At 51.3% G+C, this 23021-nt stretch overlaps 1 long non-coding RNA gene across 4 annotated transcripts in view; it reads left to right on the top strand.

The window, feature by feature from the left end:
- Positions 1–16443, top strand: part of LOC107523127 (uncharacterized) — a 44378-nt gene extending 27935 nt beyond the window's left edge. For all 4 annotated transcript variants that reach the window (XR_009546706.1, XR_001601742.2, XR_009546707.1 and 1 more), the window contains 3 exons: positions 13585–13655; positions 15040–15174; positions 16433–16443. This is a non-coding gene — a long non-coding RNA (uncharacterized LOC107523127). The remainder of the gene's footprint in view (positions 1–13584; positions 13656–15039; positions 15175–16432) is intronic.
- The last annotated feature ends 6578 nt before the right edge of the window (positions 16444–23021 follow it).

The raw sequence follows: 23021 nt of genomic DNA, 5'->3' as shown, positions 1-23021 counted from the left end.
TGCCCTGCACCACCCCCTCACAGGGCACTGAGCCCACATGGGAGTGTCCCTTCACCTCCTAACACCAGCACCGGTGGGGCTTCTCTGGGGTCTCCGTAGAGGACATGGAAGGGGACTCAACCCACTCACGGTGCTCCCTGCTGGGGCCGCTTTGTGGAGGGCCTGCTGCATGCCCAGGAATGGCTGAGCAAGCCCAAGCGGAGGCCAAGCATCACAGGCCCGAGTGAGATCAGGGAGAGCAGCTCCAGCCGGTGGGCACACCTGGCTGCCACACCTGGTGCTCCGCCCTTACAGGGTGGTGCCTGGGGTCCGGAAGGGGCAGCAGCGCAGACTCAGAACTTCCTGGGTGCCCTTGGCTGTGAGGTGAGGAGCAGAAGCAGGTGTAGAGAGGCTGAGGCCCACCCACACACCCAGGGGCCGGTCATGGTGCCAGGTCACAGCGCCATCCTTGCTGCCAGGCTGTGCCTGTCCTTGAGTGCAGAGGTGGCGTGAGTACCTGCTGGCCGCTTGCTGACCCCCACGGCCACACACCAGACTGGGCTGAGCGGTCAGGAGGTGGGGCCACCCTGGCCCTTCATCTTGCTCTCTGAACTCTGGGTTGCTGGTGGGGCTGGGGCTGTGCGTCCCATCTCCCCACCTTGGGCTGGTAGGGCTGAACTTCGCTTCCTGTCCCCCCCACAGGGGCCTGGATTTCTATGGCGGATCTCTGGAAGTGGCAAACTTTTTTTTTTTTAATCCAGGGCTATTGCTGGGGCTTGGTGCCTGCACTATGAATCCACTGCCCCTGCAGCCATCATATATATTTATATTCATTTATGTATTTGATAGGACACAGAGAAATTGAGAGAGGAGGGAGAGATAGACCTGCGTCACCACTTGTGAAGTTCCTTGCTGCAGGTGGGGAGCCGGGGGGCTTGAACTGGGATCCTAGCGGTTCATACTATGTGCACCACCGCCCAGCCCCCAGAAGGGTCAGGCTTCACTGGGCGGAGCTCAGTGCGAAGCTGCCCGGGGAGGGAGCCTGTCGTGGCGGGACCCTGCCCGCTGGGAGCTCTGCAGCAGGCTTCCCTGCCCTGCCCAGACTTGCACAGACTTCTGGGAAGGGGCATGGCTGCCTGCACGGTGAAGAGCCCACCGGTGTTACTGCAGTGAGCACAAGGCATTTCAGTGCGCTCCCCATCCTCCTGCCGTGGTTCTCTCCCGGGAATTCCCACTTCAGCTGAGTGTCCGGAAGGGGAGGGTTGTCTGGGGCCAATGAGTGTTTGGAGCAGAAAGCTCAGAAGTTGGGCCTCTTCACCTGCCAGCTGGGGGAAGGTGGGGCCAGGCTTCCCAGTGTGGACTGACCCGCTGGCACTGGAGAGGGAGAGGAAGCAGCGCCAGGGGCTGGGGCTGGGGCTGAGCTGCTCTGCAAGCCAGGCCGCCCCCTTGGGAACAGGTGCAGGCTCCCTGGGGCCGAGTGAGCTGGGGCGCACCTGGCTGCAGGGACAGTCACTGGGCAGAGCTCGCCGCGGCCGGCCCCGGGGGCGCCTGTCCGTGGGCCCCACGCTTGTTCTCCCGACGCCAGGTGTGCTGGCGTCCATCGGGTGTCCGAGGAGCCACCAGCTGCTGGGCTGGGGTGCGCGAGGCAGGCGGACTGGAAGCAGAGGCGAGGCCCGGGCACGGGAGGGAGACCGCGGTGACCACACCTCCTCTGAGCTCGGGCGGGGGTTGCGCTGCTGTCCTCCCGCCAGCGGCCTGTGGGTGTGTGCACACTCGGCCGGCTTAGGGACGCCTCTCTGTAGCGTGGCGAGGGGACCCGTCACCCAGGTTGGGGGCTGCGCGGGGCCGTCCTCGTCCTCGGGCCGCGTCCTAGGGCTCGCGGTGGGCGGGGCTGCCCGCGCGTTCTGGGTGGGCGGGGCCTCACGGGGCTGATGTGGGCGGGGCCGTCCTGGCCGCTCGCGGTGGGCGGGTCTTCCCTTCATATCCGGCGTGGTGGGCGTGGCCCGTGGCGGGCGGGCGGGGCGCCGTTAGGGTTAGGGGCCTGCGGCTTCCGGGCGGCAGAGGGCGCCGGCCGGCGGAGGGGGCGGAGCTGGCGCCCGCCGGAGAGGCGAGGCGAGGCGGGACGCCACGTATCCGGACGGCGGGCGGCCGAGGTGAGTGCGGCGCCCAAAGTTGGGCGTGGGGAGGTGGTTCGCGGGCTCCGGGCGGGGGTCCTCGGTCCAGGAGACACGACTTGGGGCTTGGGGGTCGGGGGGCGGCCACGCGGTGCGGGCGGGCTTGGGGGCCGCGCGGTGCGGGCGGGCTTGGGGGCCGCGCGGTGCGGGCGGGCTTGGGGGCCGCGCGCAGCCCCTGGCCCAGCTGCCGCCACTTCCCGGGCAACAGGTGGAGACACCTGCGGGGCGGGGCGGGGCGGGGCGGGGCGGGGCGCTCCCCGCAGGGCTGCTCCGGCCGGGGTGGGGGTCCGAGGCGGGAGGCTCCTGGCCGCAGGCCGCAGGCCGGTTTCCCGCCTGCAGAGCCCCGAAGCGCCGGCCCGCCCTGTCGCCCCGTCGCCGAGGCCCTCGGAGCGGCCGGCCGCGGAGAGGAGGGCTCCTGCTGGGCGCTGCCTGCCTCCTCTCAAGGCGGATGCGCGCCTAGCCGCAGGCTTTTCGCGTAAAGAAAGCGGCCGCTCGCTGCCTGCACGGGTCTCTGTAGTGTTGGTGTCTGTGTGTCCGCCCGCCCGAGGGGAGAGGCGCGGAGCTCGCCCGCCGCCCCCAGCCCCACTGCGCGCCGGGCCGGGCAGGCCCATGCGCCGGGATACTGAGATCTGGCCGGTCTGCAAGGTGCTTCTTGGCTCCCTAAAGACAAGGCTCCCGAGAGTCGCCCCTGCGTGAGGAGACGTGGTCGCCTAGGCCCGGCGCCCCTCCCCAGCCGCCCCTCTGCCCCCAGGCTTGCGGCCGCCCGGGACCTGCTGCGGGGCCGAGAGGCTGCGGGCCTTGTGCACACGGACACACGGGCTCCCGGCCGTGCCCGCACTGTGCACCCAGGGCGGCGGCGGGCTCGGAGCAACAAGCCGGCACATCGCTGGCTGAGGTGGCGGCATGGCACCTGTCCCCGGCCACGGGAGGTGCTGGTCTGAGCCTCCCGATGGGGAGCGCCGGTCCCGGGTAGAAGCACCAGAGCCGGGCCCAGAGCTGCTTTGGCCTGAGGCGAGGACGACAGGCCGCCTTGCCGGCAGGAGCTGGGCACTGGGCGAGCTCGCCCTCCCCGCGGAGCAGGCGGGCCCTGGAAGGCGCACTCGGTCTCTGGCTGCTGCCGCCCTGCCCCGGTCCAGCCCGGCTTCTCAGCCGCCCCAGGCAGGCCCGCTCTCTCGCTCTAAGTTTTTATTTATAAAAAGGAAACACCGACCAAGCCATAGGATAAGAGGGGCACAACTCCACAGAGTTCCCACCGCCAGAACTCTATCCCACCCCCTCCTCTGATAGCTTTCCTCATTTTTCTTTTCCCCTCCAGGGTTATTGCTGGGCTCGGCGCCTGCACCATGAATCCACCGCTCCTGGAGGCCATTTTTCTCCCTCCTTTTGTTGCCCTTGTTGTAGCTTCGTTGTGGTTATTATTATTGCCATTGTTGACGTTGTTCGTTGTTGTTATTACCGATGTCGTCGTCGTTCTTAGATAGGACAGAGAGAAATGGAGAGAGGAGGGGAAGACAGAGACGGGGAGAGAAAGACAGACACCTGCAGACCTGCTTCACCACCTGGGAAGCGACTCCCCTGCAGGTGGGGAGCCGGGGGCTAGAACCGGGATCCTTATGCCGGTCCTTGCGCTTTGCGCCACCTGCGCTTAACCCACTGTGCCACCCCCTCCCCTGACAGCTTTCCCATTCTCTATCCCTCTGGGAATATGGACCCAGGGTCATTGTGGATGCAGAAGGTGGACGGTCTGGTTTCTGTAATTGCTTCCCTGCTGAACACGGGTGTTGACAGGTGGATCCACACTCCCAGCCTGTCTCTCTCTTTCCCTAGTGGGGCAGGGCTCTGGGGTTATCTCTGGGGCTTGGTGCCTGCACTACAAATCCATTGCTCCTGGATGCCTTTTTTTCCCATTTTGTTGCCTTGTTGTAGTTGTTACAGCTGTTGTTATAGCTGTTGTTGGATAGTACAGAGAGGAGGGGAAGTCGGGGAGAGAAAGACAGACACCTGCAGACTTGCTTCACTGCCTGTGAAAATACCCCTGCAGGTGGGGAGCCAGGGGCTCAAACTGGATCCTTACTCTGGTCCTTGTGCTTTGCACCATGTGCGCTAACCCGCTACTGCCCAACTCCCATACTTTTGCTATTTAATGTATACGTTTTCCCCCAACTTCTGGATGCCCTGGTGTATATCTAGGTTTTGAGGACCAGAGTGAAGCGTGCCGAGGTGATACTGGTTGCATTGATTAGGTTGGGATCAGCAGGTGTATCAGTTGCTATGAATTGGGAGAAGCATGCAGGAAAGTGAGCCCCACCCTAAAGGTTTCAGGACTGGGCTTTATAGAGAAAGGGGAAGGTTCCTGCTGTCTTAGAATTTAAGAAGGCAATAGGTAGTTATTGCTATAACCAAATTATTTGGCAATAGGGTTAACTTTGACAATCCAGTTGTTAGTATTTGCTAGAGCATGCAAGACCTCGCCATAATTTATGTCCTTTTATTGCTATTTACTTACATTTGCATCTTATAAAGGAACACCACCAGTTGCTTTTGTTCTTTCCGGTCTAAGCTTTTAGGAGATTTAATATTTCAAAGAGCAAGCCATTATTAAACTGTATTAACAATTTTGAGCCCACTGTTAAAATTAAGTCTGAATACTAATTTGAAGTCTTAAGTGCTTAGACTGAAGGAACATATACTCAGAGCTGTGGTCTGTGCAACAAAAAATTTGAGACGGGAGTCGGGCGGTAGCGCAGCAGATTAAGCACACGTGGCACAAAGCACAAGGACTGGTAGAATGATCTTGGTTCAAGCCCCTGGCTCCCCACCTGCAGGGGAGTCGCTTCACAAGTAGTGAAGCAGGTCTTCAGGTGTCTTTCTCTCCCTCTGTCTTCCCCTCCTCTTTCCATTTCTCTCTGTCCTATCCAACAAGGACGACAACAATAACTACAGTAAAATAACAAGGGCAACAAAAGGGAATAAATAAATATTAAAAAAATCTTTAAAAAAAAAGTTTGAGACAATCGATCTGTTTTTTCTCCTCTCATAAATTGAATAGTAATTTGTGAGACTATAAGTTAATAGGAGTGTATATTAACACCATACCCACCACCAAAAGTCAGTGTCCCATTCCCCACCCCACTCCCCACCCCCAGTGAAGCTGAACATCCACCCTCATCCCTACACCCAGAGATTTTTACTTTGGTGCCCTACTCCAAACTCAGTCTGATTCTGCTTTGAGTTTTCTTTTCTGTTCTTCTTTCTCTCTTTTTAAATTAAAAAATATATATTTATTCCCTTTAGTTGCCCTTGTTGTAGCCTTGTGGTGGTTATTATTGTTGGTGACGTTGTTGTTGGATAGGACAGAGAGAAATGGAGAGAGGAGGGGAAGACAGGGGGAAAGAAAGACACCTGCAGACCTGCTTCACTGCCTGTGAAGCAACTCCCCTGCAGGTGGGGATCCAGGGGCTCAAACCAGGATCCTTCCACCAGTCCTTGTGCTTTGTGCCATGTGCGCTTAACCCGGTGCACCACCACCTGACTCCCTGCTGCTGTCACTTTTGATGTATAAAGTTCTCACAGGGGTCAGGGGATACCTCAATGTTGTCTTTATTTGCATTTCTCTGACAATCAGCGATCTGGAGCAATTTATCATGTTTGTTAGCCTTTTGGATCTCTTCTGCAGTGAACATTTCTGTTCATATCCTCTGTCCATTTTTGGATGGGGTCATGTGCTTTTTTGATGCTGACTCTGGTGAGCTCTTTATATATTTTTGGTTATTAGCCTCTTGTCAAATGTGTGGCATGTGAAGATCTTCTATTCTGTGAGGGGTTTCTTAGTTTGGGTGATGGTTTCTTTGGCTGTACAGAAGCTTTTCAATTTGATGTAGTCCCACTGATTTCTGTTTTAGTCTTCTTTGCAATTGGGTTTGTATCATCAAAGATGTCCCTGAGGTTTAGGTGGGAAAGTGTTCTGCCATGTTTTCCTCTAAGGATTTGATAGTTTCTGGCCTACCATCCAGGTCCTTGACCCATTTGGACTTGACTTTTGTTTCTGATGAGATAAGGTGGTTCAGTTTCATTCTTCTGTGTGTTTCAGCCCAGTTTTCCCAGCACCATTTGTTGAAGAGAGCCTCCTTCCTCCATTTAGTACTTTGTGCCTCCTTATCAAAGATTAGATGTCCATAGGTGTGGGGGGTTAGTTCTGGGCTTTCAACTCTGTTCCACTGGTCTGTGTGCCTATTTTTTGTTCCAGTATCAGGCTGTTTTGATTATGATGGCCTTATAATAATAGTTTGAGATCTGGGAGTGTGGTGCCTCCATTTCTGTTTCTTTTCCTCAAGATTGTTTTGGCAATTCTGGGTGTTTTCTGGTTCTAGATAAATGATTGTAATTTTTGTTGTATTCTCTTGGAGAAACTTGGTGGGACTTTGATTGGTATCGCATTAAATTTATATATGGTGGGAGTCAGGTAGTAGTGCAGTGGGTAAAGCACAGGTGGCGTGAAGCGCAAGGACTGGCAAAAGGATCCGGGTTTGGGCCCCCAGCTCCCCACCTATAGGGGGAGTTGCTTCACAAGTGGTGAAGCAGGTCTGTAGGTGTCTTTCTCTCCCTGTCTTCCCCTCCTCTCTCCATTTCTCTCTGTCTTACCCAACAATGACAACAACAATAACTACAGTAAAACAAGGGCAACAAAAGGGAATAAATAAATATTTAAAAAATTGTATATGGCTCTGGGTAGAATATTCATTTTGATTATATTAATTCTTCCAATCTATGAGCCATGTGATGCCTTTCTATTTCTTTGAATAGTGACTCGTAGTTTTCCGTATATAGATCTTTCACTTCTTTGGTCAGGTTTATTCCTAGGTATTTTATTGATTTTGCTGCAACAGTGAATGAGAGTGATTTCTGGATATCCTTTTCTTCAGACTTAGTGTTTGCATAAAGAAATGCCTCTGATTTTTGTACATTGATTTTTTTAGCCTGACACCTTGCTGTATTCAGGCCCTTTCTGATGCTGCTTCCTGACCTGAGGTCCAGGTGACACATCCCCCCCTTCTTGGGATCTAGAGTCCTAGATCCGATCTGTGGTCTGTATGCGCCCCCCCCCCCCCGTGTTTGCATGGCTCCTGGAAGTGACCCTGTGGCCCCTCCCTTGGGCTAGCACCCCCAGGCCGCACAGCTCACAGCCGCTGCCCCCCAGGTTGAGGTGTCCTGGGCCTTGAGTGTGGCTGCTTCCTCCCTCTACCGGTGCTGGAGCCTGGGGGGGGGGGGCTGCCCTGACAGGTGTGTGTGCAGGGGGAGCAGCCTGCCTAGGGTTCCCCTCAGCTGGCTCCCTGAGCGGCTGGCCTACCCCTGCACAGCTAGGGCCTCTCCCCAATAGCCTCTGTCCTGCTGTCCTGAGTGGCTCCCCCACTCCCACCAAAGTTCTTGGCTGGCGATTGGCCTGGAGGGGCAACAGGGACTCCTGCACAGGAGGTAGCTGGGGGTCTAGCCTGTGGCTAGTGAGGTACAGGGCAGACTGCTGTGACCCTCCAGGCCACCCCCACCCCCAAATTCCTGCATTCCCGAATGCTGCGGCTGTGGCTTTGTGAGTCCTGGAGCGGACGGAAGGGCTGGGTCTGACCAGAACTGGAACTGGAACTGTGCGCTGGGCATCTCAGGCCTGGCTGCTGTCATCCTTTGCAGGGAGCCAGCACCAGACAGCCCTGCACAACCTCGTGGCCTTCTGATGCACGGGGGGCCACGGCACTCCTGCTGCTGGGGCTAGTACCTGGGACCTCTGCGGTGGGAGGCGGGCACTCTCTCAGGTGAACCCTGCACCGGGAAATACTTTGTCTCCAGCAAGTGTTAAGCCTGTGGAGAAAGGCTTGTGTGGCTGAGGGCCAGAGATAGAGATGTACTGTGAGTTGGGAGTACTTGTCCATATAGAGGGGGCAGTTTAGGGTCCTGGCTGCATATAGAGGTGGGGGCTGTGTTGGGGTCAGTGTGACACAGATGTGGGGCTGTGGAGGGCTCCTTTAGACATGTGGATGTTCAGTGTTCAGGTCCTCTAGACATAGAGGTAAGGGCTGTGTGTTGGTCCCCTGTAGATGCAGGATGTGGGGAGGTGTCTTGGGGGCCAGTAGATAGAGATGTGTGGACTGAGTAGGTGTAGGCATGGTACTGAGTTGGGGGCACTTGTCCATATACTGTAACTACTGGGACTCTTAACACGAAGCCCCACGTATGTATCTACAGGGGACCCCACACTGAGCACCCACATAATGTCTAAAGGAGCCCCTCCCTACACAGCCCCACATCCACAGCTACATGGATGTCGGTGCTGTGTGCTGGGGTCCCAGGAGATCCAGACGTGGTCCTCTGTAGTCTTGCTTGCACAGTGATATGGATGTGGGGCTGTGTGTTGGGGTCCTCTGTAGACTTAGATGTGGGGGTTCCATGTTGGAGGCCCTTAAAGAGACATGGGGTCTCTGTGTTGGGGTCACCTATAGATAAAGATGGGGGAGCTTTTGGGGCTCCCTGTAGATGTAGAGGTGTGGGCTCTGTAGTGTGTGCTGGGGTCCTTGCATACATGGACGTGGGGGCTGTGTGTGAGTCCCTTGTTTGTTGGGATCTCCTGTAGGTCTCGGTATGGTACTGTGAGTTGGGCAGTTTTGGGTCCTGTCTGCCTATAGATGTGGGGCTGTGTAGGGGCTCCTTACTGAGATCTCCTGTTGATAAACATGTGGGACTCTGTTAGTGACCTCTTGCGGTATAGATGTGGGGGTGATGCTCGGGTTTGCATGTGAACAGATGTGTGGAGTGTTGGGTCCCCCTGTAGAGAAAAACACCTAAACACAGGTTTAGGGGCTGTGTGTCGGGGACCCTGCAGATAAATGAGGGGCAGTGTCAGAATCCCTTTTGCTGTAAATGACATCCAATTAAAATTACTTGGCAAGGCAAAAAATAAGGAGTTGAGGCTAGGCATTTCTTCTTTTGCAACAGGGCATGTCACCAACAGTGACAGTCAGGCAGCAGTGCACTCCACTAGCTAGCAACATCCTCTATTTCTCTATCAGTAGCTAAATTTAACACAATGCAAATATTTAGAGTAAGATCTGGGGCTTAGGAGCTGTGGGTGGAGTTCTTCCTAAAACTTTCATGCTTGTGGCTCCAAGAGCCCAGTTTATTTTTTGTACCAGAGCACTGTTCAACTCTGTCTTCTGGTAGGGTGGAGGACTGAACCTGGGACTCTGGCACGAGGGTCTGTTTCCATAAACATTATGTTCTCTCATCCCAAAATCTCAGTCTCAATCCCCGGCACCATCCTGAGCTAGAGCTGAGCTGTCTTGTGGTGTTTCTCTGTGTGTTTTTCTCACTGGATGTGTGAGAAAAAAAAATGAAGAGAGTATTCAGGGAATGACAGGAGCCCTTTGCTTGGCTCTAGTCTACCTTGAGGTGCATTCTATTCCGTGTCCCCAAGGCGGCGACATTTCCACAGCTCTGTCACTGGTGGGCGTCTATGTGGGGAGGGTGTTTGCAGTCTGTTCTTGTCAGCTTCCTTGCCAGGAGCAAGAGAGAGGCAGGGGGCATAGTTGACTGGGAAGAGCACCAGGCTTGCGTGGCTGAAGACCCAGGGTGGAGGTGTCACACAAGCAGGAATCCTTCAAGGGGATTTATTGCTTTACTGCTGTTGACCCAGGAAGGCTCTGAGCCGGCCCCTCATTGCTTCCAGGGTTTCTGGAGGTAGGTTGGTGCACAGGGCCTTGTTTGGTGATGTCTGGCTTCCTCTGCCCTTTGTCTAAGCAGGAAAAGCTCTCAATCACTGTCTGTCTCCTAATTGGTGTGTGACAGGTGATACATCACATCTTGAAAGTGTTGCATTCAAAATGGAGGCCATTTTTTCACTTGTGTTGCCGTTGTTATTATTATCATTGTGGGGGGACAGAAAGACACCTGCAGACCTGCTTCATCACCTGTGAAGTGACCCCCCTGAAGGTGGAGAGCCAGGGGCTCAAACCGGGATCCTCAAACCGGTCGGTCCTTGCACACTTAACCCATTGCACTACCACCTGGCGTGGCCACCCCCACCCCAACTGACTGTTATGCCTGAGGCTCCGAAGTGTGATGTTCAAACTTGCACACCACCATAAGCCAGCTGGCTTATCAATGTCTGGTGAGAAAGGTCTTTCTTAGAATGAGGTGCTCTCCACTTCTGAGTTAAAGTAGGTTCATTGTGGAATTAAGGAATAGTGTGCATGCACTTAAGTTTTTATACTTAATCAAATATACTTTCCATTGAGAGCAGTTGATTTTGGTCTATGAGAGGAAAAAGGAGTTATCAGCCAAAGCAAGGCCTCAGAACAGCTCCCCACAGGGGAGAAAGCATAATTATGGCTATGCAAAAAGTTTACATGCCTCAGGCTCTGAAGTCCCAGGTAGAATCCCTCCATAGAGCTGAACAGTGTCCTAGTAAGGAAAAATAATAATAAACAGCACCGCAAACCTTGCAGTTCTGGGGACCGCAGGAAGAACAGACTGTTTACAGGAGCCGGGCAGGAGTGCAGTGGGTTAGGTGCAAATGCCAGTAAAGGGGGGGGGGGGGTCAGAACAAACTGAGCTGTGAGACTTGGGAATACTTGTCCTGCATCAAGTCCTCTGGCAGGCTGCTCCATTCTTGGCCTGAATCAACAATCTGTGGGCTCAAGTTCAAAGAACACCTTAGGGGCTGTGGAGATAGCATAATGGTGATGTCAAAAGCTCTATGCTTTGTTGTGAATGACATCCAATTAAAATTACTAAGCAAGACATTTATTCTTTTGCAAAAGGGTGTGCGGCCAACAGTGGCTGTCAGGCAGCAGTGCCCTCACCCTTCTCCCATCTTTTTTTACCTGATGTAGAACTGTCTCCTCCACCCCTGGACTGAGCTTCAGAGCTCACAGTCTCCCCCTTTGTCTGAATAAGGGAAGGAGGAAGAGCGCCTGAGGGTCTCTGCTGGAGGATTAGCCAGCACTGTGAGGAGCTGTGGTGACCTAAAGAATCAGAACTACTGGCCACAGGTGGCCATAGGTAACAATTCATAAAAATAATTTTTTTTAGTATCGTTATTTATTGGATAGAGACAGCCGGAAATTGAGAGGGAAGGGGGTGACAGAGACACCTGCAGCCCAGCTTCACCACTCTCAACGCTTTCCCCCTTTCATGGCGCATACTGCAAGGACCAACATAAGCATCTGGGTTCGAGCCCGTGGCTCCCCACCTGCTGCGGAGTCGCTCCACAGGCGGTGAAGCAGGTCTACAGGTGTCTTTCTCTCCCCTCTCTGTCCTATCCAACAACAAGAATACAAGGACAACAGAAGGAAAATAATAGTCTCCAGGAGCAGTGGATTTGTAGCACAGGCACCGAGTCCCAGCAATAACCCTTTCCCCCTGTAGGTGGGGACTGGAGGTTCAAACCCAGGTCCTTCTGCACTGCAACATGTGCACCACCACCTGGCCCCTAAAGAGTTTTTGTACTAAACAACTGTTCTAGTCATGTTCTTTTGAAGAGAAGACCTAACCATCTCTCACACTTTGAATTGATGTAGGCCTTGAGAAATATATATATATATGGGACTGTGGTGGGGTCCCCTATATAGATGTGGGTGCTGAATTGGGGCCTCATATAAATAAATGTGTGGGGCTAGATACATAAGCTGGGGACTGTTGATTATAGATCTAGATGTGTGTTGGGGTCAGCCGTTGATACAGATGTGGAGCCCTGTGTTGGGGTCTCGTGGAGATAGATGTGGGCTCAGTGTGAGGCAGTTCTCTAATACAGACTGGGGGCTCCATGGTGCAGTCCCATTAAATAGCTGTGCTGGTGCTGTGTCAGTGTCCCTTGTACTGTGTTCTGGGCTGCCCTGTAGGTACAATGTAGGAACTCTGTGCTGGGGGTCCTGTGTATATGTTGATATGGGGCTGTGTAGATAGATGCTCCTTCAGACATTATGTATGTGGAGGCTCAGTGCCAGGGTTCCTTCAGAGTGTTGATGGGGCTGTGTATTGGGGGGCTGTGTCGGAGTCCTTTAGATATATATGGACTTGCGTTGAAGTATTTTCTGATCCCTGAGTTTCTGTGTACCAGGTACATTTCTTTGGCTAATCTTCCATGAGGTCTGTATTTCAGGCTGTCCCGTTAACATAAAAATCCTGCTTTAAGGTGAAGTCTGGATAGTTGAGAGATCTCTGTCCATAGTGGTCACCATAAATCTGAATGGCAATTGTGCATGGGTAACTAAAACAAACTCAGTATCTTACGGCATCAAGAGAATGTATGTGACATTTGGATAATGACAAGTTTCAAGCACCCATACACAGATGGTTATACATCTGTTGTTTTGTCTGAACAGGGTTATGGATTGCGTAATAAGTTTTACAAATCAATACTCCTTGAAGCTGGGGATGTCATGTGTGTTCCCACCTGACCTCTTCTGATCAACTGTATGGTGACTGGCTGTGGTCACTTTCTCTCCACCCTGGGATGTGTCATTTCAGGGCCGTACATCTGGCTAAGGTCCTCCACCTGTGTATTCAACCACAGACAGATGTGGGGGCAGTGTTGGAGTCCTTTTATTAAGTATAAGCCTGTCTGGTGGGGTCCCCTGTAGATGTGAGCGCTCCATGTTGGGGACGTTGAGGTGCTTAGGGTGCTTCTGCATACACAGACCTGCAGAAGCAGGGTCCTGTGCAGGGCTCCATCCTGTCAGCCCAGGACATACATGTTCCTTCACCTGCTGTAAGTGGGGGATGTGTAGATAGATTCCTACCCACTAGCTCTCTGTACAGGAAGGGGTTGGACCAAGTGTACAGAAACACTCAATTTGTGTGTGTGTGTAAATTAAGAGTGATCTAACATTATTTCATTGTAACCATAGGAAATAATGGTTACAGGGCAGCTGTTGGCATGAGAGGATGATTTCTTGCATCCCTGTGATGGGCATCCCAACTCCCCATCTAAGCTAGTATCATTCCTCAGCACCATTTATTAAAGACTTTCTACCTCCATTATGTGGTTATTATATTGAAAGGTTTGTTGTGACAGAACAAGAGAGATTGAACCTATTAGCTCTTCCATTTACCCCTATGTGTCTCTACTCAAATGTCATCCTGATTTTACTACTGTGTCTTTCTAACAAGATTTACTTATTTAATGGGAGACAGACTGAAGCCAGTGCTACATGGCCTGGTGTGCATGCAGCAGTGCAACTCACCTGCAGGTTTACTTTGTATGTTCAGAGATGCAGCAGGGAGAGCCTGCTTTTCACGGTCCCTGGACTGTGAAGGGGTGGATGGAGCTTCAGCCCAAAACTTTCAGAAGGTAGCCTTCCCCCATGGTCTCATCGGCGGCCCAGTCCTCAGAGTTAGCCCGAGACCCAGGCCACCCCATGATGACTGGTGCCCCTTTCCTTTTCAGCAGGAGTAACTTGAGCCACTTTCACTGGAAGTCCGCTTGCTGAAACATTGGTTCTTGAGCTTGGCAGAAAGGTGAGTGAGGGTGGGGATGTAGATGTGGCCCAGGGCATGACGTATACCTGACTTGTGGGCTCAAGGGGCAGTGGAGCCTGACCAGGCCACACCAATCCTTATGTCTCTTGGGGCCTCCCTGTCCATCTCTTGCCAGCAGGTGCCTTCTCTGCCCACCTGGAGACTGTCCTCCAAGGGTCCTAGGTGGCAGGTGCTATGGTGGATCCCCTATGCCCAGTCAGTGTTGACAGGTGACCTCTGAAAGAACAGGTCTCACCTGGTGGCTGCTTTGTACAGATGGACTTAGCTTCACTGAATGGACAGTGAGATGGAGGGTCAAGGGTAAAAGGATTTTACCTCCCTGTCTTTCTCCCCTCCTCCTCTCTGAGATGGTGATGGGCGCATACACTACCATGCCTAAGGACCTGGGTTCAAGCCCCCACTCCTTACCTGTAGGGGTTCACCTCATTGAATGGTGAAGCAGGTAGGTGTACCTCTCCTATCAAATAAAACAAAATAAAGGAAAAGTGGCGACCAGTAGATAAATACTGTCATCACCGAGCCCCAGCAATATGGTGGCAAAAGTCATCATGACTCTTCTGACAAGCCAATATTACTAGAGGGACTAAGAGAGAGAGAGAGAGATGGATCTTGTTGGTCTACGGTGCCAGAAGTCAGTCAGCTGTCAGGGTACGTGTCAAAGCCCTAGCAGGCCCACCTCTACAAGCCAACATGCAAGGTGATTCCAGTTCAGGATCTGGTGAGGCAGTACTGCTTGGTACTGCTTCCCAGTCATGGCACATCAAGCACTGTCCTTCCTCGGCTCTCTGGGTGATCTGAATTTTAAGGTAAAAAAAAAACACCTTCATTTAGAAAATTTGATTTGGGGAAGGTTGTCAAAAATTTCATTAGGTTTCACATATCCATTCAAGTCAAAATGACAAAGCAAACAAGACCAAGTTTAGCTGCAGTTCACCCAGAGCACTTAAGAGCAGATAATCGGGGGTCAGGCGGTGGCGCAAGGACCAGCGTAAGGATCCCGGTTCGAGCCCCCAGCTCCCCACCTGCAGGGGAATCGCTTCACAGGTGGTGAAGCAGGTCTGCAGGTGTCTGTCTTTCTCTCCTCTCTCCATTTCTCTCTGTCCTATCCAACAAACAACAACAATGGTAATAATAATGACCACAACAAGGGCAACAAAAGGGGGAAAAAGTGGCCTCCAGGAGCGGTGGATTCATGGTGCAGGCACGGAGTCCAGCAATAACCCTGGAGGAAAAAAAAAAAAGCAGCAGATAATCACTCTGGTTTCCTTAAGTCTCCCAAAAAATGCGGGGGTGGGGGGGTGGCACACACTTCTAAATGCCTTTAGAAGGGCAACCTCCACCCCCTTTTTCTTTTTGCCTCCAGGGTTATCGCTGGGGCTCAGTGCCTACACTACAAATCTTCACTGCTCCTGGAGGCCATTTTGTTGTCGTTGTCCTTGTCAGATAGGACGGACACCTGCAGACCTGCTTCACCACTTGCAAAGTGACGCCCCTGCAGGTGGGGAGCCAGGATTTGAACCGGGATCCTTACACTGGTCCGTATGCTTAACCCACTGCACTACCACCCCCACCAGCCCCTTTTTAAATACTTTTATAGCCCCATTCCCAGGAGCCATTTCTGTTTTGATAGGACAGAGGGAGAGATAACAGACACCTGCCTCAGCACTTGGGAAGCTTCCTTCCTGCGGGTGGGGGCTTGAACCTGAGTCCTTGTGCACAGTAATGTGTCCTGCCACAGAAACATTTTCTGTATTTTTTTCTCACAAAGCTACAACTTTCTACCTACTTTTTTATGTCGCTCAGTTCCTTCAGGAAAATACACTGTGGTCATCATCCTTAGCTTTACACTTGTTGCCAAAGTCCTTTTGATTTGGGCCTGTTAACCTCCTGAATGTAGGAGTGAGCAGGGAGTGTCTGCCTGCAGACCTGGACTCATGCCCTGACTGTGAGGTGTGAGGGTTCAGTTAGCCTGGAGTGTGGGGCTGGGGAGTCAGCAGCACAAGGTACACCTCCTACAGAACTTGAGGTGTCGCTGCTCCTAGGCCCTGGTGGGCTCCTGGCAACCGAGGGAACACATTCCTTCTCAGTCTGCACAGGACCCCTCCTCCAGGACATGCATTACCGGGGGTGCAGGAACCTGGGTGCTGCTCCTGAAGGTCTGACACAGGCGACCCCACCCACCAAGGCTGGCTAAGTGTCTGGGTTGTGGGAAAAGTTAGTTTTTCTTTGAGTTACTTTTTCATGACTTTTCTGGGAATTCAGCACTGAGTTGCCAGTTGAGGCTGATTTGTGGCCTCTAACTCAGCCTGGTTCTAGAAATTGAGGAATGACTAGCTTTACATAGGACCAAAACTCGTGCAGGCAGGATTTCACTTTCGAAGTGGTTCTCTGCCTGGCTGAGAGATCCTCCCCTCCCGTGTGTGTAGAGGGGTGTCTTATCAGAAGACCACCAAGAGTGCTGGGACTTGGTCCTGCACTCAACCCCTCCCCCCCCCCCAGGCTCAGAATGTTCTGGAGCTGGCCAGTGGCCACAGGGTGGGGTTGCCATAGAGTTGGAACTTGTGGTTTGTGAGCCTCCCTCTCCCGGCTGAGGTGGCACAGCCCCCCCAGCTGCCTGAGGTAACTCCGTTCTGAGTGTGAGGTGGGTGTGCCCTGTCCCCACACCTCCTCCAGTCTGTTGTTTGGTGTCCCCTGGGTGTTTTTCTTGGGTTGGGAGGCAGCAGGACCCTCCCCACACTGACCGTGCTCTCCCACAGGCCGGCCGCCGGGTACCATGCGGCAGCTCAAGGGGAAGCCGAGGAAGGAGACATCTCGCGACAAGAAGGAGCGCAAGCAGGCCATGCAGGAGGCGCGGCGGCAGATCACCACTGTGGTGCTGCCCACCCTGGCGCTGCTGCTGCTGCTTCTCGTGCTCTTCGTCTACATGGCCACCCGGCCCAGCGCCACCCAGTGAGACTCCGCCCCACCCAGAACTGCTAGCCCCTCAGAGGGAGATATTTATTTTTGGAATAAAGAAGATGCTTGTTTTACCTGTGTATGGTGCTGGGGGTGACAGGGAGCCCCCCCACAGGCTGGACAACAGCGTCACTGATCTGTGTGCTGACAGCCAGGGGCCTCAATGCAGACCTTTCAGAGGGCGAGAGTGAAGCAACCAAAATGAGCGAGGATGCATGACTTTTCTAACACTCCAACAGAAGTCTCAGAATTCAAGCAGACACATCTTTTTTTACTCACTAAAGAATTTTTTTTTTTTTTTACCAGAGCACTGCTCAGGCATGACCATTAGTATCTACCTTTACCCTAAGAATTAATGTTTTTTTAAAAAAATTTTATTCCCTTTTGTTGCCCTTGTTTTATTGCTGTCGTTTGATAGGGCAGAGAGAAATGGAGAGAAAGACACCTGCAGACCAGCTATGAAGCTACTCCCCTGTAGGTGGGGAGCCAAGGGCTTGAACTGGGACCCTTACACTGGTCCTTGAGCTTTGCGCCACCTGTGCTTAACCCACTGCCTGACTCCCCAAGAATGAACTTTTTCAGAGCAGTTTGGCTCTATTTTTTTCTAATTTGAAGACTACAAACCCAGACTCAGGAGGAGGCCTTGGTGTGCCGCACACAGGGGCCAGGTGGTGGGGCTCACACACCACTATGGGGTAGGAACCAGGTTCAAGCCTCCTGTCCCCACTTGCAGGAGCAATGCTAGAAAAAGGATTGGGAAAAAATTGCCAAAGACAAAATAATCTGGAACACAGAAACAGCCTCGGGCTCTACACATGTCACACAAAGGTGCTAAGAGCAGCAGGAGGCTCCCAGCACTGCTGTCTCAGTCTCTGAATAGAAAAAAGTGTAAAACAGAATTAGCTGAAGAGAAATGGGAATGGCCAGCAAACTTGCACACTCTGAAGAAGCATTTCTGTTCAAACACATACCTGGACCATGTGTCACCTGTGCAAGAAGTCAGGCTTGGTTGCAGTGCAGTGCCTGCCCTCAACTGTCACAGCGAGCCTGTCCCCAAAGCATGGGGTAGGCCGGCCTGTATCTACGTAGCTTCACGCCCTCCCACCCCCATTCCCCCAGGTAGTCACACATGAGCCCATGTGACCTTGAGTACCTTGGAGTGGAAGGCTACCTGGTTCAGTCTACACCTGCCTGCAGCACTCGGGGCATGTGCAGTGCTGGCACTGTACTCAGGCGACAAGACTGTGAGGTGTTTCTCTGCACGTCTCCTCCATGGCGCCCACCAGGGGGCAGCAAGTCCACACGGACTCCGGAAGCTGCCCGGTGGAGGAGGGCTGGAGTGATAGCGGTGGGCCCTGGCCTGAGGGCACAGAGCTGGAGCTCAGTGAGGGGCACATCTGAGACAAAGCCAGCCTCTCCATACCACCTGGCACCCACAGTGTGGGTGTGCACGGTCATGTGCAGGGACCTGGGGGCTTCAAGAATGGTGAAGCAGTACTATAGGTATTTCTCACCACCCCTCTCTCACCCTCCATTAAAAGAAATAGAAAAGAAAAAAAAAAAAAACAACCCAAGGCCGTTGGGAATGGTGGAGCTATTCAGGCACTGGCAGTAAGAAAAAGGAGAAATCAGAGCCCTAGGGGGCTTAATACCATGAGCTAGCTACTCAAAGCAGCTCTGTGCTTAATCGGTTTTAGGGAAGCTCAGGGTCAGTGACCCACCACAGCTCACTTATGATCCCTCCAGGAGACAGATGTGCCGGGGTGTAAACGCAGCACAGTGCCTGCAGAGTCACTCTCAGGGACACTGGGGGGCTGGTAGCTCAGCTCTGGCCTCGGGACAGCCCCCTACACACATCAAAGCGTGGGACTGGTCACCACGACAAAGCCAGGCACAACTGAAATGGCAGATGGATTTTCCACACTGACAGGAACCTGACCCCTTACCTAAAGGAAGCATGGAACAAGACACAAATGAAATCAGGTCAGGACAAGGAAGGAAGTAAAAAAATAAACCAGAGCAGAACTTTAAAAAGACAATATGAGAAATCAATAGAACAAAGAACTGGTTATTAGCTGACAATCCGTTAGCAAGGTTCACTAAGAAAAAAAAAAAAATAGAACTCTCCCATAAAACCATAATTAAATTTTTAAAGGATGAGGGAGATGATTCTGTGCCACAGCACAGGGCTCAATCCCTAGCACCACCCAGTTAGGTCTGAGCAGTGCTCTGGTCTCATAAAAAATAAGAAAAAAAAAAACTAATAAATGAAGTCAGAAATGAAAAATTACAACAGATGCCACAGGAAAAACATTGTGAGATGCCTGCGAACACCTCTGTGGCAATAAGTTGATGAATCTAGAAGAAATGGACTAAATTCTTACAACCTTCCAAGGTGGAGCCAAGAGGAAATAGCCTGAACAGACCTGTTATAAACAAGGAATTGAAAAAGCAGCCAAACCCCTCAAGAGACAAAGAGCTTGGAACTAGATGGGTTCACAGATGAGTCTTATAAAGTCTTCAAAGATGATCTAACATCTGCCCTCCTTAAGCTTGTCTAAAAGACTGGAGAGGAAGCACCTTGTATGAGCCAACAGCACTCAGGTAACAAACGCAGAAGCAGACACCCCTACAGACCAGTATCCTCGCTAAACAGATGCAAAGGTCAACAAAATCTGAGCACACCCATGCAGCAGACATTAAAAGGATCATGTGCCAGGGCTCTTGGCTCAAACCTATAGTTCAATCCGCGTGACACATTGCATCAACAGAGGGAAGGGGGAAAAAATCATCTGATGACGTGAGTAGATGCAGAGAGAGCATCTCTTTATGGTTTCAGAATCCCTCCTGGAGAGCAGGGCCAGACCCCAATCTAGTAAACACATCAAAAGACAGCCCACAGCTCGCTTCACACTCAGCGGGGAAGCACCGAAAGCTGGGGCTCTGAGGCACAATGCAAGAATATCAATTCTTATCAAAAATGTTTGAAATCCTAGCCAGGACAGTAAGGAGGTGGGGGCAGGGGTGGGGGAGACACAAGCAAATAGAGTAGAAAAAACTAGTCAATTTACTATTTGCAGAAGGCCTATCTACAGAAAGTTCTGAGTACTGCAGTAAAAAAAAAAAATTGCAGAGAGTCGGGTGGTAGCACAGTGGTTTAAGTGCACGTGGTGCAAAGCGCAAGGACCGACATAAGGATCCCAGTTTGAGACCCCGGCTCCCCACCTGCAGGGGGGTTGCTTCACAGGCGGTGAAGCAGGTCTGCAGGTGTCTGTCTATCTTTCTCTCCCCCTGTCTTCCCCTCCTCTCTCCATTTCTCTCTGTCCTAACCAACAACTACAACAATAACTACAACAACAAAACAGCAAGGGCAACAAAAGGGAATAAATAACTTTTTTAAAAAATGGAAAAGGGGGCTGGTGGTGCACCGGGTTAAGAGCACATAGTATTAAGCATAAGGGTCCTGTCTCTTGAGACCCCAGCTCCCCACCTACAGGAGGGTTGCTTCACAAGTGGTGAGGCAGGTCTGCAGGTATCTGTTTCTCTCCCCCTCTGTCTTCCCCTCCTCTCCATTTCTCTCTGTCCTATACAATAAAAAATAAGTGAATAAACAAGAGCTTTAACAAAAGGGAAAGAATGGCCTCTAAAAGCAGTGGAGTCATAGTCTAGGCACCAAACCCCAGCAATAACCCTGGAGGCAAAAAACAAACAAACATTGGAAACAATGTTAAAGAATCAGAGGACAGCTCACCCAATGGAGTGCACTAGGTCGTGGTTAGAGCAGAATGTGAAGCATGGGCAGGCTAAAACACCAACCAGCCAACCACCACTGTCAAGTCAGTCAAGTGGCAGGCTACAAAATCAATATTCAAGAAATGGCTGCATTTCTTCAAGCAAACATAACTAAAAAAGTAAAAACAATCATGTCAAAAAGAACTAAGTATGTAGGAATAAATTTAAGAAAGGAGGTGAAGGCCTTGTATGAAAACAGTAAGGGCAACAAAAGGGAAAATAAATTTAAAAAAATACAATCTGTGCTCTCAGTGTGAAGTGATTAATGCTGTTATGGGGTCACCATCACCAGCCAGAGCTGAGCAGTGTTCTGGCAGGAAAAAAAAGGGCAGACAACAATGGCCACCTCACTAAAGCTTTATAGTGCTCCAATGCAATTGCTACACTAAGTCCCTATGGCATTCTACAAAGGGATTAAGCATCACAGAGCTTTGTCTGGAATCACAAGACTCTTAATAGCCAGTGTTAAGTCTGGGGAAGGGGGGAGATGGAGGCAGTAAACTCCCCGACTTCAAACTACTATAAAGCTAAAGGAATCAAAACACTGATAATAGAAGAAAAAAAATAGATAAATGACATAGCTGGGAGCCCAGAAATAAATGCACACAACCACAGTCAAGTGATTTATAGCACATTACACAATTGCACCTGGGTTCAAAGGAAACTGCTCAAAAATGGGGTTGGGACACTGGACAGCCACATGCAAAAGGAGGAGACTGGATCTCTACCTCACACCATAACCAAAATTAAGTCAGCGGGGGGGGGGGGGGGGGGGCGGTGTTGCACACCAGACTTTCATGGCCAAAGATCAAGTCTCAGGTTCCATCCCCAGCACCATGATAAACCAGAGTTGAGTAATAGTCTCTTCCCACTCTACCTGTCACTCATTCAAATAAAATGAATCTTTAAGAACTCAAAAGCAGTAAAGATGTGGCTAGATGTATGACCCAAGACTAAGATTCAAAGGAGGAGATTCAGACCGTACACTCCACAACTCTTAACAAACAATAGGCAGAAAGCTGAATCAAGACTTCCCCCAAGATAGCAGATAGATGGCAAACAGGCTCAACTTGACTTCTGACCAAGGAAACACAAGTCAGTACCATACTGAGATGTCAACTCACACCTGCCAGGACGGATGACAGTAAAGGCTGGAGACCGTGCTGGTACCATGTGGAGGGAAAGGAAAACCTGTACCCTGCTGGTGGAAGGCAGATTGGTCCAGTCTCTGAAAATAGTAGGGAAGCTCCCCAAAACATTAAACATGGACCTACCACATGATCCAGCAATTCTACTTCTTGCTAGCCAAATGACATACAAACATTCCTATGTTTACTGCAGTTCCATTTACAGCAGTAAGATAAGCAACCTAAGCGCACAAGGACTGATGAGTGGGTAAAGGACTGGTGTGTGTATACAATGGACTATTACTCAGCAAGAAAAAGGATGATGATGACTCTGCCATTTGCAACAACACAGACACAGCTGGAAGGGGGTTATGCAAAGCTGATTAAGAGGAGAAACATCGTGGATGAGCTCACTGATATGAGACATGAAGAAACAGCAGGAGAGTAGTCACAGCCAAAACAATGCCACGATTCTGACTGGAACGAACAGTAAGTGGTGAACCTATGCAGATACAGAACTGACAACCACTAGGGTAATACAGAAAAGGAGAGAAGAAAGCAGCAAAGAAACAGTCAGTTACTCCACTTAGGGCTGAGATCCTCAATCAGGGTTGGGAGTGGTTCTGGAGATTGAACCTGGGACTTTGGAGCCTCAGGCATGAAACTCCCCCCTCCCATCTCCCCAACCCCGTAACAGTGGCTTTAAATGACAAATAAGAGTTGGGCTTCATAGACTGTTTAGAGAATTCTATCCCCAAAATACATTGTACATGTTCAAATGCTCATAGAACATTCCTTTCTTTTTTTTTGGAAGAGCACTCCTCAGCTCTGGCTCATGGTGTGGGGGATTGAACCTAGGACCTGAGAGCCTCAGGCACGAGAGTGTATAACCATCATGCTATCTCCCCCACCCAGAACATTCTTAAGGACAGACTATATATTCAGACTACAAAATGAGTCCCTACAAATTTATGAAGACTGAAATCATACCAAGCATCATCTCTAATCACAACTCTCTAAAGCTAGAAACCAACCACACAAAGAAAACTGTTAGAACTATAAATCTGTCAATTTTCAATGATGAAATTTTTAAAAAGGCACAAGCTATCAGAAATTATGATATGTAGTGAAAGTGTTAAGAGGAACTCTTTAATAATACAAGTTTACATCAAGAAAAAAATCAACACAAAAAAATCCAATTCAACTTTGATAATGGGACTTGAAAAGGACAAATGAAACCTAAAGCTTGTGAAAGGAAAAATTAATGAAATAAGCATCAAAGAGACAAGAACTGTTTCTTTAAAAAAGATAAAACTGGGGGCCGGGCAGTAGTGCAGCGGGTTAAGCACACATGTCGCAAAGCACAAGGACCAGCGCAAGGATCCCAGTTCAAGCCCCCGGCTCCCCACCTGCGAGGGGGTCGCGTCACAAGTGGCAAAGCAGGTCTGCAGGTGTCTATTTCCCCCGTCTT

This window comes from Erinaceus europaeus, chromosome 20, assembly GCF_950295315.1.
Source record: "Erinaceus europaeus chromosome 20, mEriEur2.1, whole genome shotgun sequence".
NCBI lineage: Eukaryota > Metazoa > Chordata > Mammalia > Eulipotyphla > Erinaceidae > Erinaceus > Erinaceus europaeus.
This window is presented reverse-complemented; position numbering and strand designations above follow the sequence as displayed.